At 41.7% G+C, this 19,651-nt stretch overlaps 1 protein-coding gene across 7 annotated transcripts in view; it reads left to right on the forward strand.

Annotated features, from left to right (window-relative positions):
- Window positions 1–8,849: 8,849 nt before the first annotated feature.
- Window positions 8,850–19,651, forward strand: part of CXHXorf23 (chromosome X CXorf23 homolog) — a 56,481-nt gene continuing 45,679 nt past the window's right edge. For 6 of the 7 annotated variants that reach the window (XR_001917573.1, XR_001917574.1, XM_018043914.1 and 3 more), the window contains exons 1-2: window positions 8,850–9,012; window positions 11,249–11,401. The gene's annotated coding sequence lies outside the window, so the exon portion shown is untranslated. The remainder of the gene's footprint in view (window positions 9,013–11,248; window positions 11,402–19,651) is intronic. The other variant, XM_018043913.1, reaches the window with a different exon arrangement.

Genomic DNA, 19,651 nt, shown 5'->3' on the forward strand with positions numbered 1-19,651 from the left:
TTCTAAGAGCAATTCCTGTTTTGTGACATTCTAAATCTTTCTTAGTAACTACAGGTTTTTTCTTAGTCAAATGCTTTCATAATTTTTTTTTTAATTTGGAAAGCAAATGTAAAGAAATAACTTGTTTCTAGAGTTATACCCATTACATTGCGGCACAACACTGAGTGACATCCATCCCCACTCTTTAGTGTTACTCAGGAAGCACAATTATGTAAGAAAATGGAGCAAGAACTCTTAAGAACATTAGAAAAGAGAAGCCTTTACAGGTAGTCTTTTTGCGGAGAGCCCAAATGAAATAACTAGGAAACTCGGGATAGTTGCACAGGGGAGCTGACCACTAAGAGAAGAAAAATTGATCGTTTTCTTATACATTAAAAACAGACAGGAAAATAATCCTAAAAAAGCTTATAAAATTTCTAGAAAGAACAAACTTTGTCTAAAACTTGGCCAGAGAGCATTAGAATAGATGTAAATAGAAAGACATGCCATGTTCCTGAAAGGGAAAGCCTACATACCTGACAAAGACAAGTAGGTGACTCACCCTTACGTTCATGTAAATTAAATGAAGTTCTACTCCATGAGATTTCCGTTTTGCAACTTAAAATATAGTTGCACAGGGAACACCTGGCAGCCCAGTGATTAGACTCAGTGCCTTCTCTGTCAAGAGCTTTGAGTTCAATCCCTGGTCAGGAAACTAAGATCCCATAAGCCATGTGGGATCTTAGAAAAAGAAAATATAATTTGTACATTTCATATAAGAAAATGAACACAAAGCTAAGAAATTTATAAAATAAGTCTTTAAAACAGAGACTCCCCCACACAGAATAAACAGTAAAATATATAGTAAAACTTCCATAACTAAAATAGTATAGTCTAATAGAGAAATATCAGTAACCTCAGATATGCAGATGACACCACCCTTATGGCAGAAAGTGAAGAGGAGCTAAAAAGCCTCTTGATGAAAGTAAAAGAGGAGAGTGAAAAAGTTGGCTTAAAGCTCAACATTCAGAAAACAAAGATCATGGCATCTGGTCCCATCAGTTCATGGGAAATAGATGGGGAAACAGTAGAAACAGTGTCAGACTTTATTTTTCTGGGCTCCAAAATCACTGCAGATGGTGACTGCAGCCATGAAATTAAAAGACGCTTACTCCTTGGAAGAAAAGTTATGACCAACCTAGATAGCATATTGGAAACCAGAGACATTACTTTGCCAACAAAGGTCCATCTAGTCAAGGCTATGGTTTTTCCTGTGGTCATGTATGGATGTGAGAGTTGGACTGTGAAGAAAGCTGAGCACCGAAGAATTGGTGCTTTTGAACTGTGGTGGTGGAGAAGACTCTTGAGAGTCCCTTGGACTGCAAGGAGATCCAACCAGTCCATTCTAAAGGAGATCAGCCCTGGGTGTTCTTTGGAAGGAATGATGCTGAAGCTGAAACCCCAATACTTTGGCAACCTGATGCAAAGAGTTGACTCATTGGAAAAGACTCTGATGCTGGGAGGGATTGGGGGCAGGAGGAGAAGGGGATGACAGAGGATGAGATGGCTGGATGGCATCACTGACTCGACGGACGTGAGTCTGAGTGGACTCCTGGAGTTAGTGATGGACAGGGAGGCCTGGCGTGCTGCAATTCATGGGGTCGCAAAGAGTCGGAGATGACTGAGTGACTGAACTGAACTGAACTGAACTGAATAGAGAAATAGAATTTGAAATAGAAATCAGCAACACACCCAAGAGACATGAGAATTTAATGCATCATGGACCAGGGTGGGTGGATCATTTGTTTCTGGAGAGAGAGAACATGTGACTTGGTGTCTCCTGAAGGTCAACCAAGTTTAGGATCTCTGATGGGGTGGGGATAAGGACCCAGAAGTGAGGAAATGATCAGGTCAGGAGCAGGGTCCAAGGTGTGGGTGTCAGTTACGGTTCAAGGTTTAAGTCAGGGCAAAATGGAGACACGAGGCTTGGTACCAACCTCCATAGACCCAAACTGATGCTTCCCCCAATATGGGATATGCTGTGGTCTCAGGAGGTGGGAAGCAGTGGCCTCCATTTGCCGTGGCTTAAGCTTCTCCTGCGGGAATGGACCAGAACAGTCAGCATATCCCTGCTGTATGAGAGGTGGTCCCAAGACTTGTCAAGGATGTGAGGTAGGTAGGAGAGGGTTACTTTCCCAAGGACACAGCTGGAACTTTGCAGAGCTGGGATTGACCCTGGGTCCACTGCTTTGGTGCCCCCAGGGGAGTTGGCGGCTCTCCAACCCGGAGAACAGCAGAAATGCTTTGCTAGAGCAGGTGCTTATAGTGGAGAAGGGGCAGAAGCCCCATGGAGAGTCATAGTTCTGATTCTTTTTATTAAACTATTGTGATATCATTCACATACCATAAAAATTCCTTCCTTTTAAAGGAAATAACTCTGTCTTTGATTTCTTCACAGTCACACAACCATCACCACTATCTAATTCTAGAACCTTTTCATCTGAGTGTGCTATTCAAGGGTTACTTATCCATCTGTCTACTCACAGTAGCAGAGTTTATCACCAGTTCAAGTTCCTATTGTACCTGGAAGCAAGACCATGGGATTTGAAAATAATATTCCCTGAACCAGTTGTTCCCCCTTTCCCCATAATTTCCAACAGGCCAAATTATGGTTCTGTTTATGTAAGTCAATTCATGTTGGCTGTTTTGTTTCACATTCTCTGTGTGTAAATATTGCATCAGGTGCCCAGCATGGGCCCTTTAGGCCGATGAGGGACATGGAATGGTGAGCCTGCCTTTAGCTCTGTGGTAAATAAGCAAGAAGCTTCTGTGCAACAGGTAGGAAATGCCAAGTTTGATTCTTCCCATTGGCCCTGAGAGATGGTTGATGTTAGGGGAAAGATTTGAAGTGGCCAGCCTTCTGGACTTCCAAGAAAGTAGGAAGGCAGGCTTCCCCCATCTCACGAGATGCAAAATGTAAGGAATACAGCCCCAAGGAATTAAACTTTGGCTTAAGGGAACTTCCTTTTTCGAATCAGCCCACAGCTCTCTGTTGGCTGTACTTGTCTTTGAATCACATTTTCTTAGTAGCGCATGCAGGCTCATCTTTGAGAGCCAGAACGTTGTCACCATAGAGATGATAGCTAGGGAGGCACTAGGTTCTGCACTGTAGATGTTGGAAGAGCTTTTGGGGTTGAACGCAGCCCCCGTGGCTGGTCTTCCTGGTTGTTTTTAGAACAAATGGGATCCTACTGGCATCACTGAGAGGAAAGAAGCAATTCCATTTGCATAGTAGACCTGGCCTTCTGAAGACTTCTCAGGGGCCACCCCTGTACAGTGACAGCTCCAATGGCTGGTATGAGTTGTTCAGTGTTCACTGCTAGTGAGAAATGATGCAGAACTTGGAAATAGGCTGAAAGATAACTGTGCCCTTACAGAGTCCTGCAAGAGTATGGTTTCAACAAGGCAGCCCAGGGGGCTGCTGAGTCTTGGGGCATGTGAATTTGCATGACTGCCTGTGTGCTGTGTACTAGGACCTCATCTCTGGAGTTACTCACTTGTAGCCAGGAAGTTGTAATGACTTTTGTCCCATAGAAAAGCTAATTCCAAAGCTTATGCCTGTTTGTCCCTGTAGGGCACTAAGTAGTTTTGTATCTAACTTTACAGTTTTATCCAGCATTCTTTGTCCAGTAAATATATTTGTGTTACTATGTGTACACTTAAATCCAAGGGCATGTCACAATCAGTTTCGTATCTTTCCCGATCAAGTTTCATTATCCTGCTCCTTAATGAGTTAAACACTGTCAGGAAGGAAGAAAACTTACCATACCCTTTTTGGTTCTTCTGGCTCATCTAAGAAATCAACGTTGAGACAGACTAACAGGAGATAATCAACTTTAATTTCATACATATGGGAACTCCACATACATGAGAGGATCAGAGACCCCATGTTTAAAAGAGGTTTGGAGACAGGTAAAATGAGGTCTCTGCTGTCTGAGCTGAGGAATGGAATAGGGGCCAGGGGCTTCCAAGGACAAGGGTGTCACCCAAAGGATGATAAGAAGAAGAGCAGATGTTTGGTAATTGGATGTTTGTCCTGCCATGTAGATGGGGCCACGTAGACAAAATTTATTTCTGCTAGTGAGTCTTCTCTGGTTAAAAAAAAAATTCAATTCTTCTAGATAATCAAAGGAGGGCAGTAGTTTCTCTTGAATATGCAGAGTCTCAAAATAATCCTCATGAGAATGTGGCACGTTTGGGGGTGGCTCGTTCTGAACCCTAACAACACAGGTATAACACATGCTCACTGAACATTTATATCACAATTACATTTGTAACCTTTGGGAACTTACACTTTGACAATGAGGACACTAAGCGCTCAGCAGCCTGTGGGAAAGTTTAAGCAGAGGCTCTAATGGCTTTGAAGGTCACATTGGATGCTAGTGTCATGGATGTTGTGGTGCACCATCTGGATACCTCCCCTTTAGGACAAGGTGTTTGTCCTTCCAGATGTCTCCTTCCAGATGCTGGAGGTAAGTTGCTGAGGCTTGTTGGTGGAGTTCTTTTCCAAGAATTACCCTTGACGGAAGGAGGCTGCCTCACCAACGTTAAATCCTCTCACTTGGGCAGCCTGAGAGGCTGGATCCTGACTGCATTATTTGGGCCTGTGAAGACCCTTGCCTCAAGGTAGGACAACTCAGAAGGGCTGTCCCAACTTCGGAGCTCCCTGGGGGGAGCATCTGAGGCCTTTGTTGAAACTGTATTGCAGCCCAAATTCTGGCTTCTGCTTCTTTCACTCCCCCTTCCCACTCACTCACCCCCAGCACTCCCTGAGCCCTTCCTCTGTGCTAACTGGTCTCAGAGCCTGTTCCTGGAAGAACCCCACCAGAGCCAGCTAGGCATGGTGCTATTTAAGAAGCAGCTATGGGGTACCTAACAAATACAGAGTTAAACAAAGCAAATTGATCATGCAAATGAAAGTTCTGAGAGCTTAATGACTGGTGTCTGGGTTGTGTCAGGATGCAGGACCTGCTTGTGATAGGAAAAGATAGGTGAACTCAGTTTATCAAGAGTTTGGGAAAAAAAGGCTTCCTTGGTGGTCCATGGGTTAAGACTCAGCCCTTCCACTGGAGAGGAGATGGGTTCAATCCCTGGTCAGGGAAGCTAAGATCCTGCATGCCATGTAGTGTGGCCAAGAAAATTTTTTTTCAAGTATTTAGGGGAAGAGCTTCAGGGAGAACTGTAAAGATATAAATAAGGTGAGTAATGAATTTTTAAACAATTATTTTGCAGTGAAATTAAGTTTTAAACCTAACTTCACCATTACTTTTTGCCTTGCATCAATGTAGGTAGTTCATATCAATCAAAAAATTTATTTTCACAATAACCGCTGACTTTTGACACATTGTTTGAAAACCACACATATTGTATTGCTTTCAGAACCAGGGCCAAGCTGCTTCACATATTGCATTACAAAGGAAATAATTTATGGAACCAGAGGGCTGGTAGTGGCTACCAAATCTTGTTTAGGAATTTGTCCTCCATCTCAGTAGGAAAACAGCCATAAAGTCAGTGACTAGAATGAGCATATAAGCCTGTCTAAAATCATTTTCTTCCAAATGTTATAAATCATTTCTGTCTGTGCTCTACTGTTAATGATGCCCTTTAAAAAGTAAAGGTAAAGGACAGTGTCCACCAAAAAAGTGCCTGTATCATGGAATGGAAGAAAAAGAGGAGGGATCAGAGTCAGCTAAGCATTCTACATTCAATTTCACTGACAGTGTTAAGGAACGTTACCAAAGTCAGATGGTTAAGGAAAGAGAAAACTTACCTGGTCCTGTCAGTCCTGGGTTATAAGGACCAGAGTAGACTAAAACAGAAAAATCTGGGCCAACAGCATTGTCAAGGGATGAGAGAGTGATTTGTCCTACTTCTTCCTAATTACCTTATTCTCACATTAGCATTTAAAAAAGAAAGCTATCCAGAAGGATGGCTGGAGGTACACATCAGGGCAGCTGACAGGTTTGCCCCGAAGCAGTGTTCCTCCAAAAAATGACAATGACAGTTGGCACTTGGTCTATGTCAAGAGCCTGGATTCTCTCTCTCTCTCTTTTTAACTTGACTTTTTTTTTCCTGGTTTAAGAATCAGTTTAAAAACTAGTGTGAATTTTATCAAGCCTCTGTGTTCATCTGCTGGTTTACAGAAAATACAAGCAACAGAGAAGTAGTTCTTGAGCTTAAGCATGGTTTAGAATCCCATGGAAGGCTTGTTGAAACTGTGCTGGGTCCCACCCCTAGAATTTCTGATTCAGGTTTAAAGCGGAAGCCTTAAGATCCAATGCATGATCCCACTCATGGTCCTTTTCTTTGGATTTGACACCAGCAATGTCTCGTGTGTGTGTGCTAAGTTGTTTTAGTTGTGTCCGACTCTTTGTGACCCCATGAACTGTAACCCATCAGGTCTCAGATGGAACCAAAGCTGACCTGTGGTGGACTTGAAATATAAGTGAAAAATAAGCATTTGTTGCTATAGGCCACTGAGATCTGGGGATTGTTATCATAGCATAATTTATTCTCACTAATATAGAACTCATATTAAGCATACTTGCCATTCTACAGTAGATTTGGCTTGCCTGAAAACCAAAGAAAAACAATATAAATGGAAAGGCAAATAACATTTCACTTCTCTTAGACTGGTTCTGTATATGTGTTCTAGTCATATATACACCAAGAGCTGAGACCTTATGCAAACTACTTCTCTGTCCACACAAGCAGCATTAAGGGCAAGGACCATCTACTTGTGCTTATTATTAATCAGTAATAAGTCTGAACAAAAATCACTTTGTTCAAAGATGAATCAAAAGAAATATATATATTAATTTTGTATACTTCATTATACATATACACACATATGTATTTGTGAAGCACACAAAACCTAATCGTGGAAAAGAAAGAGCATACTTATGAAAATGACTCACTACCGTGTGCCAGACATTCTGCTAAATGCTGGTAATAGTAAGCAACAGATTTGGTCTCTGCCAAATTAGGTTTACAGTGAGGTAGGGAACAGAGAAGGAAATGGCAACCCATTCCAGTATTCTTGCCTAGGGAATCCCGTGGACAGAGGAGCCTGGTGGGCTGCTGTCCATAGGGTCGCACAGAGTCGGACACGGCTGGAGCGACTTAGCATGCATGCATGCACTGGAGAAGGAAATGGCAACCCACTCCAGTATTCTTGCCTGGAGAATCCCAGGGACAGAGGAGCCTGGTGGGCTGCTGTCTATGGGGTTACACAGAGTCGGACACGACTGAAGTGACTTAGCAGCAGCAGTAGGGAACACAGATATTTATAAAGTAATAAGTGTCATGTAAACATTCTAACATCAAACCACCTCCTTGAAACACTCCAGTTATCTGCATTTTCCATTCCTACACCTATGTTTCCAAGCATTGATCAAAAGAGGAGAGCAACTAGAGAGGTAAGTATGAACCACATAATGCAAGGCCTTATACACTCTGCTGGGAAATTCTCTCTGCAAAACAGGAGGCAAAACTCATGTATGAAGAAAGGAAAATGATAATTGATATGGGGCTTAAAGAGAGTGGTAAGGATTAGGAACAGCTATTATGGAAATGAGAGAGGTCACATAAAAGGATTCCTGAGAGGCACCAAGGCTCTCCACTGCAGGGGGTCTCCATATTAATATTATAGTTGTGTGGCAGTTGTATAGCAGTGCTTGGAAACCTAGGTGTAGGAATGGAAAATGCAGATAATTGGAGTGTTTCAAGTTAGTGATTTAATATTAGAGTGTATCAAAGGGTGATTCAAGTGTTCTGCTTACAAGAGTGGTTGAAGTCAAAGGCCATGGGCCTGTCAGGGGATATGAGGGCTCTGTGGATTTTGAAGAACAAGTATATTGGGACTAAGGGAGAAACAGGACTGCAAGAATGAGGATTGAGTCCAAATAAATGGGGTTTGTAAACTTAAGGTTTAGCTACAACACAGTATGAAGTTATGGATATCTAGATTTTATAGAATGGGTACCTGGGAATGGATGGATTAAGTAGAATAGAGGTCAAGTCATCTGGACTGAGGAAGTTAAGGAAGCATGCCTTAGTCATGGGTGTTGGATTCATCAGGTTGATGGCAGTAATTCAGGTGGAGACGGAAAATTATGCAGGAAGTAGATGATGGTGGCAAGGCAAGATAAAATGTCCACCTGATAGAGTGGACCCTGAAAGAGAAATCTTGCAAGGGGTAAAAAGAACATCAAAGTGTCAAATGAGAAAGCTTCAAGAGTGAGGACATACTACCTTTAGGGTGCTGGATGGAGTGTGGGAGGAGGGAAATCAAGAGAGCTGGCAAAAATGAGTCAATATTTTTAACTGCACGGTGGAGAGATAATGGCATCATTAACCTGTTTGGAAGGTCTAGAAGGGAGGTTTTGTTTTTTGGGTAGAAGCTTAAGTTAAAGCCATGGGGAATGGTTGGAGATTGAGTAGGCAGGAAAGAGGCCACAGCCATTGCAGGTTCGGGTGGGTTGAAATCCACGGGACCAAGCTCCTGCCTGTGACTGAGGGGTGAGCTCCTGCCTCTGACCTTTAACCTCCAGGATCCTCGGGCCTCGCCCCTTGTGCCCATTGTGTTCCTTCCCGGAGGGAGAGCGGCAGATGGCGCATGCGCCCTGGACAGAGATGTAGAGGTGGGAACGGCCGGCAGAGGGCGCAGGAGCTCAGGCCGGAGCCACTCAGGCGGGGCGCCCGTCACTGGGAAAGCGTTGAGAGCAGAGGTCAGTGGGAGAGCGCGCTCAGCGCGAGGTAATGGACAGTGGGCGTGGCCAGGGCGGGGGCGGGGCGAGGCGGTTCCGGAAGGAAGTGGTTCCGGGTCCCGCGGCCCGGCTGAGGTAGCCGTTTTGCCGCTTCTGTGGGAGGCGGCGGCCGTGTGAGGGGCGAGGCCGGAGGGGCCGGCAGCGGCGGCGGCGGCGGCGGGGGCAGCGGTCGCGGCGGCGGCGGTAGCGGGAACTTCTCGGTCCGGTGAGCGGCCCTGGGGGGCGGGCGAGTCGAAGAGGCTCCGGCCCGAGCGGAGGGCGTGTCCGTCGCCTGAGAGAACGGTTCTTGGGGTAGCGGGTGAGGCGGTTGAGGCGGTTGGGAGGACGCGGCGGCCCAGCTTGAGATCCTGGAGGACTGCTCCCTTATCTCTGGACACTAGACCGGTGCCTTATTTTAGACGCGGCGATCCGGGCACCTGCTGCCGGGGCCCTGACCCTCGCCCGTCGTCGGGCAGGCTCTGGCCCCCGGCGGTTACGAGCGTCTGTCTTGGGGACGGGCGGGGGGAGGGGGCGGGGGAGGGGGCGGTGCCCAGGGACGGAGCCCTTTTCCCAGAGGCGGCTGCCGACGCGTCGCCGTAGAGACCCCGAGCCGACGAGCCCCCGCTTTGTCCTTCTCAGGAGGCTCTCCTGCTGGGAAGCGGCGTCTTGCTCTGGTAATGTCCAGAGTGAGTAGTGAAGGCTGCTCTTTATCCTGCATTGGAAAGTAAAACTTGTCTTTTTAGAAACGTATATTGAAAATTGAATCTTCTGTGGTTCTCTGAGGTGTATTTAGGAAACCGGGGCGGCTACTGTCAGGTTTGCCCTTTCCGTAGGTCGGGAGGGAAAGAAATCTGAGAGAAACTTATCCTCTCACACATTTTCCTGCCGAGGTGCTTTTCGAGCTGCCTCTTAGGTGATTGCTTTTCTTTTCTGAAACAAACTAAAAACCACAGGTAGAAATCAAGAAGGTCTCTCAGACTTCTGGCCAGGCAACCTTCTTAACGTTTTCCTGAATTTGAGCTGGTACGACTGAAAGACTGGAATTTGGAAATAAAAGATTTTGATGTAGATTCATGATGAGTGCTTTATTTTTCGATGGTGTTTTAATGGTAACGGTGTAGAATCCTTTATTTTTTCACGTGGTATCTTTAAAATGGCTACTAAAGTGTTCTTTTGAAAGCCCTGCGCTTCCACACCCTCCCCAGAAGCCTTTAAAACATCTGATTAGAAATATTTATATAGCGAAATATTTAATAATATGCTTATATATACAATTTCTAAAATATACAGAACCACGGTGAGGAAGATAACTGTTCTTTCACCGTTCAAATAACCGTTGTGAATGTTTACGCTGGGGATACACCTTCCATTTTTTTTTTTGCAGAGATGAATATATGAATTATGAAATAGATTCTCTTTGATAACCAGTTTGTTTGTTTGTTTCCTGACTACATAGCATGCCGTTATTTGGCTACAGTTAATTACTTAGTTGGTTATTCCCAGTTTGTCACTACTTAAACACTTCGTTGGAGAAATTTAAAATCTGCACATCCATGATTACTGTTTTAGTGTACATTCCTAAGTGATAGAATCGTTGTTGTTTTTAATGTGAATTTCCCTCTGGAAAGGATGTGCTATTTTGCACTCCCACCAACAATCTGTGAGTGTCCTTTTCCCCACCCTAACAAAAGGCAACAGTTAAAGGATTTCTATAGGACCCCGTCAGGGCCCTTATGTTCTTCTGCAATCAAGTACAGGTATCCTCCTCTAGATGTCCTCTTCTTCCCACCCCCCTGCCCCGCCCACATCCCCCATGCTGCTTATTTGTTGATGACATTATTCGCGCCCGCCCCCCCACCCATGCTGCTTATTGGTTGATGGCAATTCTGTTTCTCATCTTCTAGTCTTCCTTCACTAGTTTCCTAAAGAAGGGTTATCTTGGTGAGGCAAAGGCATTATAAAGTGAACAGATTTGAAGTCAGGACTTCCTCGAATTCCAGTATATCTGATTATCTTGAACATGGACAGTTTGCTCAACTCTGAATTGGAGGTTATAGTGCCTTTACCTTGCATTTCTTGCAGGGTGATTTTAAGGGTCAAATGAAAGTACATTTTTTAAATATGCTTTGTCTCATTGCTAATTTTTACCATATTGTAAAAATGTCAGAGCACATGAGCATATTGATTTTCTAATGTTAATTTCTGAATTCAGAAAGCTGTTTTGTGATACCCTTTGCCCCCACTCCTTCACCTTTTAAATTTGAAGTTTTACACTGATGCCCTAGATTATGTTGATAATGATATCAGAGTTATGAAATTAAATGAATGAATGAATCTGCTAATGTTGAAGGAGAAAATAATTAAAAGCACTATATATAAAGCTGAGGGGGACAGATAAAAAGCTAAATAAAATACAGTCCTTGAGATCATGATGAATAAAACATAGTCTTTGTGCCCTACAGGCTACAGAATATCCAGGCAGCTAGAGGACATAAAAGCTGCTTTCCAAATTTAGACGGCAATTTTAGATGTGATGCAGGATGTCAACTATTCTCAAGTGTGCTAAAGTCCAATTCTGCTGACCAGGCAGTCACTTCAGAGTCATCTTTCTGAAGGTAGGAGTTGCAAGGCGGGGAAGTGTTAATGTTGGAGTCCCTGGATTCTGATTTTTCATCTTTCTCTTGGGGCAGGTTGGTTAACTTTTCTGAGGCTTGGTTTCTTCATCTGTGAAATGGAGGTAATTCTGGCTTTCTCAAAGGCTTATGAAGATTAAATGAGATAGTGTTCGCAAAACAACTTAGTGAACTAGGAAGTACTGGTACTTTGGTGATCCTTCTTATCCAGTGAAGACAGCTTCTGCAGTGAAGAAACTGGGTCTCTTCTGACTTAGTATGATTTGCCCCTAGCAGTTGCTAGCAGTGAGTAATGTTTACCAAATTAACATAAAATGTGACTGCTGATAAAAATTCAGTCTGGACATTTGAAGAAGGTAATATATAAATGTGGAATATTGAGAGATTGACTACATTATTTGGAGTTGATAGTAAGGAATCAAAGGAAACATTCAACTAATTGGACCTAGACAGATTTCTACTATGACTATCATTCTACATTATGTCCCCAGTGCCATGCACATAATTAATTTTTCCTTGTCAACAAAGACCTGCTCAAATTGCTCCCATTTCAAAACCTCCTGCCTAGACCCCTATCCCTCAACTACAACTCCTCCCCTGCTGGACAGACTGTTAGAAAATGTTGTTAATAATTGGCTTTCTCAGTCTCCTTACCTTCCTCAAGCCATGTATTCACACTTTTCATTCCTTTTATTGGGTCTCTATATAGCTTTTGCTATGAAAGTCTCCTTTATTGAAACATTCTTCTATGCTCCTGGGTTCCCACCTTCCTTAGAGGATGTTCATCTTGGCTGGTTCATCTCCTCAAAAGGTTAATGTTCCTGTAGGCTTGATCCTTATCCCGATATACCAGCTCTGGAATAATTTATAGAGCATTGAGGCAATCTGATGTTTGAAGGTTTGGTAGAATTCCCCTGTGAAACAATCTGGGCCTGCTGCTTTTTCATGCAATGTTTTCTTAATAACTTTCTCTGTTTCTTCTATGGAAACTGGTCTATTCAAGCTTTTTAATGTGGTCAATTTTAGTAATAATCAGTTTTTCTAGAAAATTATCCATTTCATCAGGGCTTTCAAATTTATTGGATAGAGGGCTGTAAAATAATCTCATGATTTAAAATGTTTCTTCTATTTCATTGGTTATTTCCCCTTTGCTCTTTTTTATTTTTCCTAGTCACTTTATATTATTTTTCCTAGTCAAATTATATTATCTAGTGGTTTATCCATTTTAATTTTTCACCAAACTACAGAATCCTGATTTATTACTTAGATCTTTTCCTAGTCAAGTTATATTATTTAGTGGTTTATCCATTTTAATTTTTCCCAAAACTACAGAATTCTGATTACTTAGATCTACTTTTCTCTTCCTCTACTTTTATCTTTATTTCCTTCCTTGTGCTTTCTTTAGGTTTACTTTGCTGCTTTTTAGTTCCTTTTTTACCTTGGAAATAAATGCATTTACTTTTATTCTTTCATTTTTATTGATAAATAAGTTTAGTGCAATGAATTTTTCTTTGACGACTACTTTAAATGCATCCCATAGAATCTGATATGTAGAGCTTTTATTGTCATTATTTCTTTAAAGATCTATGTTAGAGTATCCAGGAATTGTTTAATAAGAGGTTTTAAAATTTCTAGGTGAAATTTGTTTTTTGTTTTTATTAGTAAACTAGTTTTATTGCGTTATGATCAGGAAGTTTTGTTTGTAATGTTTCCATTATGTGCAGCTAACTGATGTGTTCTTTGTGACCTAATGTATGCTTATTTTTGGTGAATGTGGTGTGGAAACTTCAGAAGAATATTGTCAAATAGTATCAAATAGTATCAAAATGTAGAGGTTGATAAATATACTTAATATTTACCTTGTTGGTTTTGCTGTTTAGATCTATCTCATTTTTGTCTTAATACCACTAAGCATGTTATATGAAAGTCTCCTATTATTAGTGTTTCTATGTATCCTTTCATCTGTTGTAGTTTTTGTTTCATGAAGGTGGTTGCAGTGTTACTTGTTGTAAATATGTGTATTTTTATTTGTTCTGTCTTCATTGAGGATTGTGACTTTTAACACTGAAGTGTCTTTGACATGATGAATGCTTTGGGACTTGAATTCTGCTTTGCCTGATTCCAAATTTCCCACCCCTGCTCTCTATTTCCATTTGCCTTGTATAATTTGGCCATCCTTTTATTTTTAACCTTTCACAATTACTTTGTTTTAGATGTGTATTTTATACAAATACTTGTTTTGTGAGCCAAATTGAACATGTTTATTTTAGTAGGTGAGTTAAGCCGATCACATTTACTATTGGGACTGATATGTTTGGTCTATCATAATATTTTATAATCATGTGTATTTTATTATACTTGCTATTTCTTTATGCTGTGATGTGTAGTTTTTGCTCTTCTATTTTAAAAAGAGGAAGGTTTTTATTTTTGTCTAATGGTTAACCTTCGTGCTTATGCCTTTGCTCCCCATTTGTGTGCTAAGTCGCTTCAGTCATATCTGACTCTCTGCAACCCCATGGACTGTAGCCCTCCACGCTCCTCTATCCATGGGACTCTCCAGGCATGAATACTGGAGTAGATTACCATGCCCTCCTCCAGGGGATCTTCCCAACCCAGGATTGAACCCACGTCTCTTATGTTTCCTGCATTGGCAAGTGTGTTCTTTACCACTAGCACCACCTGAGAAACCCACTCCCCTATTTATTTAACCTCTTTTTTTGTGTGAGAGAAATATAACTGTGTCCGTGAAATCAGAGTAGAATAATAATAGGCAACGCTGAGGTTCTGTATCCACTTCCAGCTCCTCATTACTGGGAACTGGTGACAGCACCCAACTACTGTGGCTAGGAGAATAGACTGTGACCTGTTCTCTTGAGGTCTGACTTCCTCTGATCTGCTGATTGCCCTCTTGTTCTGTGGGTTCTGAGTTGACCTGGTTCTGTGCTGCCAGTGTGGCGTCTTTGTTACAAAGGCTTTCCTGGTCAGTTTTTTTGCATTTGTAAATGCTGAGTTCACATTTAGTATGGAATCTCTCTCAGTTGTTGTTTTTTGTAACAGCTTTACCGAGTTATAATTAATATACCACACAATTCACCCATTTAAAAGTCTACAGTTCAGTGTTTTTTTTAATATATTCACAGAGTTGTGTAACCATCATCATAGTCTAGTTTTAAAACATATTCATCACACCAAAAAGAAACCCTGTGTCCATTTCCCCCAGTGCCTTCCCTCCCCCTACCACACCCAGGCAACTGCCAGTCTACTTTCTGTCTCTATGGATTTGCCTATTCTGGACCTTTCATATAAATTAATCTTGTAATATGTGGTCTTTTTTGACTGGCTTCTTTCCCTTAGCGTAATGATTTTAAGATTCATCCCTGTCTGACTGTGTGTCAGTACTTTGTTCCTTTTTATGGCCAGATAATATTCCATTGTATGGGGATACCACATTTTGTTTATTCATTCCTCTCTCAATGAACATTTGAGTTGTTTCTGCATTTTGGCTATTGTGAATAATGCTGTTATGAGCATTTGTGTATAAATTTTTATGTGGATGCATGGTTTTATTTATTTTGGGTATTTACCTAGGATTAGAATTGCTGGGTCACATGGTAACTACTATGTTTAATTTTTTAAGAAACTGCCAGACTGCTTGCCAAAGTGACTGAATAATTTCATTTATTTTCCCTGGGGCACCTGGTAATTTATTCTTCCCTTCTGAGATAATTTTTGGGCTTCCCTTGTGGCTTAGTTGGTAAAGAATCCAGCTACAATGCAGGAGACCTGGGTTCCATCCCTGGGTTGGGAAGATCCCCTGGAGAAGGGAACAGCTACCCACTCCAGTATTCTGGCCTGGAGAACTTCATGGACTGTATAGTCCATGGAGTTGCAAAGAGTCAGACACGACTGAGCAACTTTCACTTCTGAGATAATTTAGCCTTTTTCTCCCGTTCTTTCTATTTAGTTCAGTTAATTTTTTTTTCAGTCATATCACTCTTTTTTGATATGTTTCTGTTCTTAGTTTTTAAATTTCTGATACAAGGTGAGTTTTTAAAATATACATTCCTACATGCTTTGGGATATATTCTGTTTGGTGTATAAAGTTAGAGTTTGCTTCTACTTCATGTTTTTTGGAGGACAAATTTTCCTCAGTTGAGAAATTGTCTTTTCCTGCTTTCTTGTAAACATATGGGGGTCATCAGATTAAAAGTTTTTCAGATCTAATGAGTATGAAATGGTACCCCATTGTTTTAATTTTATCTTCCTGAGTAGGTAGTATTGGGTATCTCTTTGTATGTTTATTGGACAGTTATGTTTCCTCTTTGTTGAAAACTCTTAAGGATGGAGTTCCCATTTATTGAGGTGGGGCAGACCTTGAGAGGAGCAGATTTTGGAAGAAGGTGTGGAGTTTGCTCTTGGACATGTTTACAGCATCCAGCAGTCTGTTGGATGTGGAAGGCTGCAACAGAGAGGATAGGTGAGGGCTGGAGATGTCAACTTGGGGCGGTTAGTATATAGAGAGTATTTAAAGCCATGAGATTGAAGAAAAGTGTAGACTGGGAAGAGAGTGTAGACAATGAAAAGTCAAAGACTGAAGTCACTATATAGAGGAAGACTGGCTTCACTATTTAAGCATCAGGATGGTGAGATAAGGAAAAACCAGTAAAGGAGACAGAAAGCATTGTTAGAGGTATGAGAAAACCAGGAAAGTGTATAGTATTCTGGAATCCAGGTGCAGAAAATGTTTCTGGGAGGAAGGTGTGATTAACCATCTAGTGCTGCAGGTAGATCCAGGAAAAAGAGGGAAAAGAACCATTGGATTTAGCATGGATTTTGTTAGTGATCTTGACTGGAGCAGTTTGGTGGAGTGGAAAGGTAGATTGGTGAGGGGACAAGTAGAATGGGAGGAGAAGAATGTGAGAATGATTGTGGTATACAGGCAGCCCTTTGAGGATTTTGTTTGTAAGCGGAGAGAGAGGTTGTGTAGTGATGGAAGGGACCCAATGGGGAAGGGAAGTGATGCTGTCGAAGAAGAGGAGAACTGCTGGAGCTGGGCCTTTCGGGCAGGTGAGGGGATGTGTCCAGTGCTGTCCTGGTAGGAACGGCTTTGTTTGGCACCAGCATCCCCTTCAGCATCCTCCTGGGAGTGGATACCCCTGTTGTCCAGTCATCTTTCTAAGTTCAAGGGCACACAGATTCATTCACTGCCCTTAAACAGTTCACTCTGAAGGAACAGTGTAAATGAATTTCTCTTTTGTTATTGATATCTCCTTCTCCCCAGTCACAAACCCTGCTGGTGTTTCTTTTCCTTTTTTTCCTCTCCAGTTCTGTCCTTTGCTAGTCACAAGTGTTTTGTTGAGTCACTAAATTGTGTCCGACTCTTTGCGACCTCTGTCTATGAGGTTTCCCTGGCGACAATACTGGAGTACATGGGGGAGGGATAGATTGGGAGTTTGGGACCAGCACATGCAAACTCTCCTATACAGAATAGATAAACAAGAAAGCCCTACTGCATATTCAGTAACCTGTGATAAATTATACAGGAAAAATGTGAAAAAGAATATATGTATGTATAACTGAGTCATTTTTCTGTACAGCAGAAATTAAACACAACATTGTAAATCAAGTATACTTCAGGAAAATAGTTTTAAAAAAAGATTTCTTCATGTCTTTTCATGACTTGATTTAAAAAAAATACTAGAGTGGATTGCCATTTCCTTCTCCAGGGAATATTCCCAACCCAGGAATCAAACCCACATCTCCTGCATTGGCAGGTGGATTCTTTATCTCTGAGCCACTTGGGAAGCTCAGTGGAGCATGCAAGGACCTGCTGCCCTACCCAGTTTCATTCAGGGATTGGCAGTCTTTTTTGTAAAAGACCAGATAGTAAATTCTTGCCTGGAGAATCCCCATGGACAGAGGAGACTGGTGATCCATGGGGTCGCAAAGAGTCAGACACAACTGAGCAGTTAAGCTCAGCAGCAAATAGTAAATATTTTAGACTGTGGGCCACATACAGTCTCTGTTGCATATTCTTCTTCTTTCTAAACAATGCTTTAAAAATGTAAAAACCATCTTAGCTCTAGAGTTTAAATGAACGCTCTTCTCTTATGCACTAAGTCCCTGAGCCACTACTAATCATTACTAGCTGATGAACCCAAAAAAGCAAATGCAAGCAAATTTACCTTAAAAAAAACCTTTATTGAGATATATTTTACAGGTTTAAAATGTACAGTTCATGATTTTTGATAGTGATAGTTAACAGAATTGTGCAATCATCTCCATAATATCTGATCTAATCTTACAGCACTTTCATCACCCCAAAGCTTTTTTTTTTTTTTTTGCAGCTTTGAGGTATAACTTATATGCAATAAAATTCACTAATTTTAAGTGAATAGTTTGAATTTTAATAAAGCTACTTTTCATATTGTCAGAGGAAAATATTCTAAGTAATACTTCTTTTTATCACATAACCAGTAAATCTCACTTGTAAACATTTTCTCCCAAGTGACCTATACCTTTCCATTTAAGCCAGTGGCTTTTCTTTTTTTATTAATGAGTTTAATTGGAGGATAATTTATTTACAATATCGTGGTGGGTTTTGCCATACGTTGACATGAATCACCCACAGGTGCACTTGTGTCTCCCCATCCTGAACCCTCCTCCCACCTCACTCCCCACCCCATCCCTCTGGGTTGTCCTAGAGCAGCAGCTTTGAGTGCCCTGCTTCATGAATCAAACTTGCATTGGTCATCTATTTTGCATATGGTAATATACATGTTTCAGTGCGATTCTCTCAAATCATCCCACCCATGCCTTCTCCCACATATTCCAAAAGTCTGTTCTTTACATCTGTGTCTCTTTTTCTGCCTTGCATATAGGATCATCATTACTCTCTTTCTAAATTCCACATGTATGCATTAATATACTGTATTGGTGGTTCTCTTTCTGATTTACTTCACTCTTTCATCCACCTCATTAGAACTGACTCAAACGTGTTCTTTTTTTATAGCTGAATAATATTCCATTGTGTGTATATACCACAATTTCCTTATCCATTCATCTGCCGATGAACATCTAGGTTGCTTCCATGTCCTAGCTATTGTAAACCATGCTGCAGTGAACATTGGGGTACATGTGTCTTTCAATTCTGGGTTCCTTGGTGTGTATGCCCAGCAATGGGAATTCTGGGTTGTATGGCAGTTCTCTTTCCAGTTTTTTAAGGACTCTCCACACTGTCCTCCATAGTGGCTGTACCAGTTTGCATTCCCACCAGCAGTATAAGAGGGTTCCCTTTTCTCCACACCCTCTCCAGCATTTATTGTTTGTAGACTTTGTGATTGTGGCCATTCTGACCAGTGTGAGATGGTACCTCATTGTGGTTTTGATTTACATTTCTCTGATAATGAGTGATGTTGAGCATCTTTTCATGTGTTTGTTAGCCATCTGTATGTCTTCTTTGGAGAAATGTCTGTTTAGTTCTTTGGCCCACTTTTTGACTGGATCATTTATTTTTTTGGTATTGAGCTGCATGAATTGCTTGTATATTTTGGAGATTAATTCTTGGTCAGTTGCTTTGTTTGCTATTATTTTCTTCCATTCTGAAGGCTGCCTTCTCACCTTGCTTATAATTTCCTTTGTTGTGAAAAAGCTTTGAAGTTTAATTAGGTCCCATTTGTTTATTTTTGTTTTTGTTTCCATTACTCTGGGGAGTCGCAGAAGGCAATGGCAACACACTCCAGTACTCTTGCCTGGAAAATCCCATAGGTGGAGCCTGGTGGGCTGCAGTCCATGGGGTCACAAAGAGTCGGACATGACTGAGCGACTTCACTTTCACTTTTCACTTTCATGCACTGGAGAAGGAAATGGCAACCCACTCCAGTGTCCTTGCCTGGAGAATCCCGGGGGGGTGGGGAGCCTGGTGGGCTACCATCTATGAGGTTGCACAGAGTTGGACACGACTGAAGCAACTTAGCAGCAGCAGCAGCACTCTGGTGGGGGGGGGGGTGGGTCATAGAGGATTTTGCTGTGATTTATGTCAGAGAGTGTTCTGCCTATGTTTTCCTCTAAGAGTTTTATAGTTTCTGGTCTTATGTTTAGATCTTTAATCCATTTTGAGTAAACCAGTAGTTTTATATTCCCCGGGCCAGCAGAATCTCCATCACCTGGGAACTTGCTAGAAATAGGGCCCATCCCAGAGGAGGGCTCAGCATTCTGTGTTGTAACTAGTCT

This window comes from Capra hircus, assembly GCF_001704415.2.
Source record: "Capra hircus breed San Clemente chromosome X unlocalized genomic scaffold, ASM170441v1, whole genome shotgun sequence".
NCBI lineage: Eukaryota > Metazoa > Chordata > Mammalia > Artiodactyla > Bovidae > Capra > Capra hircus.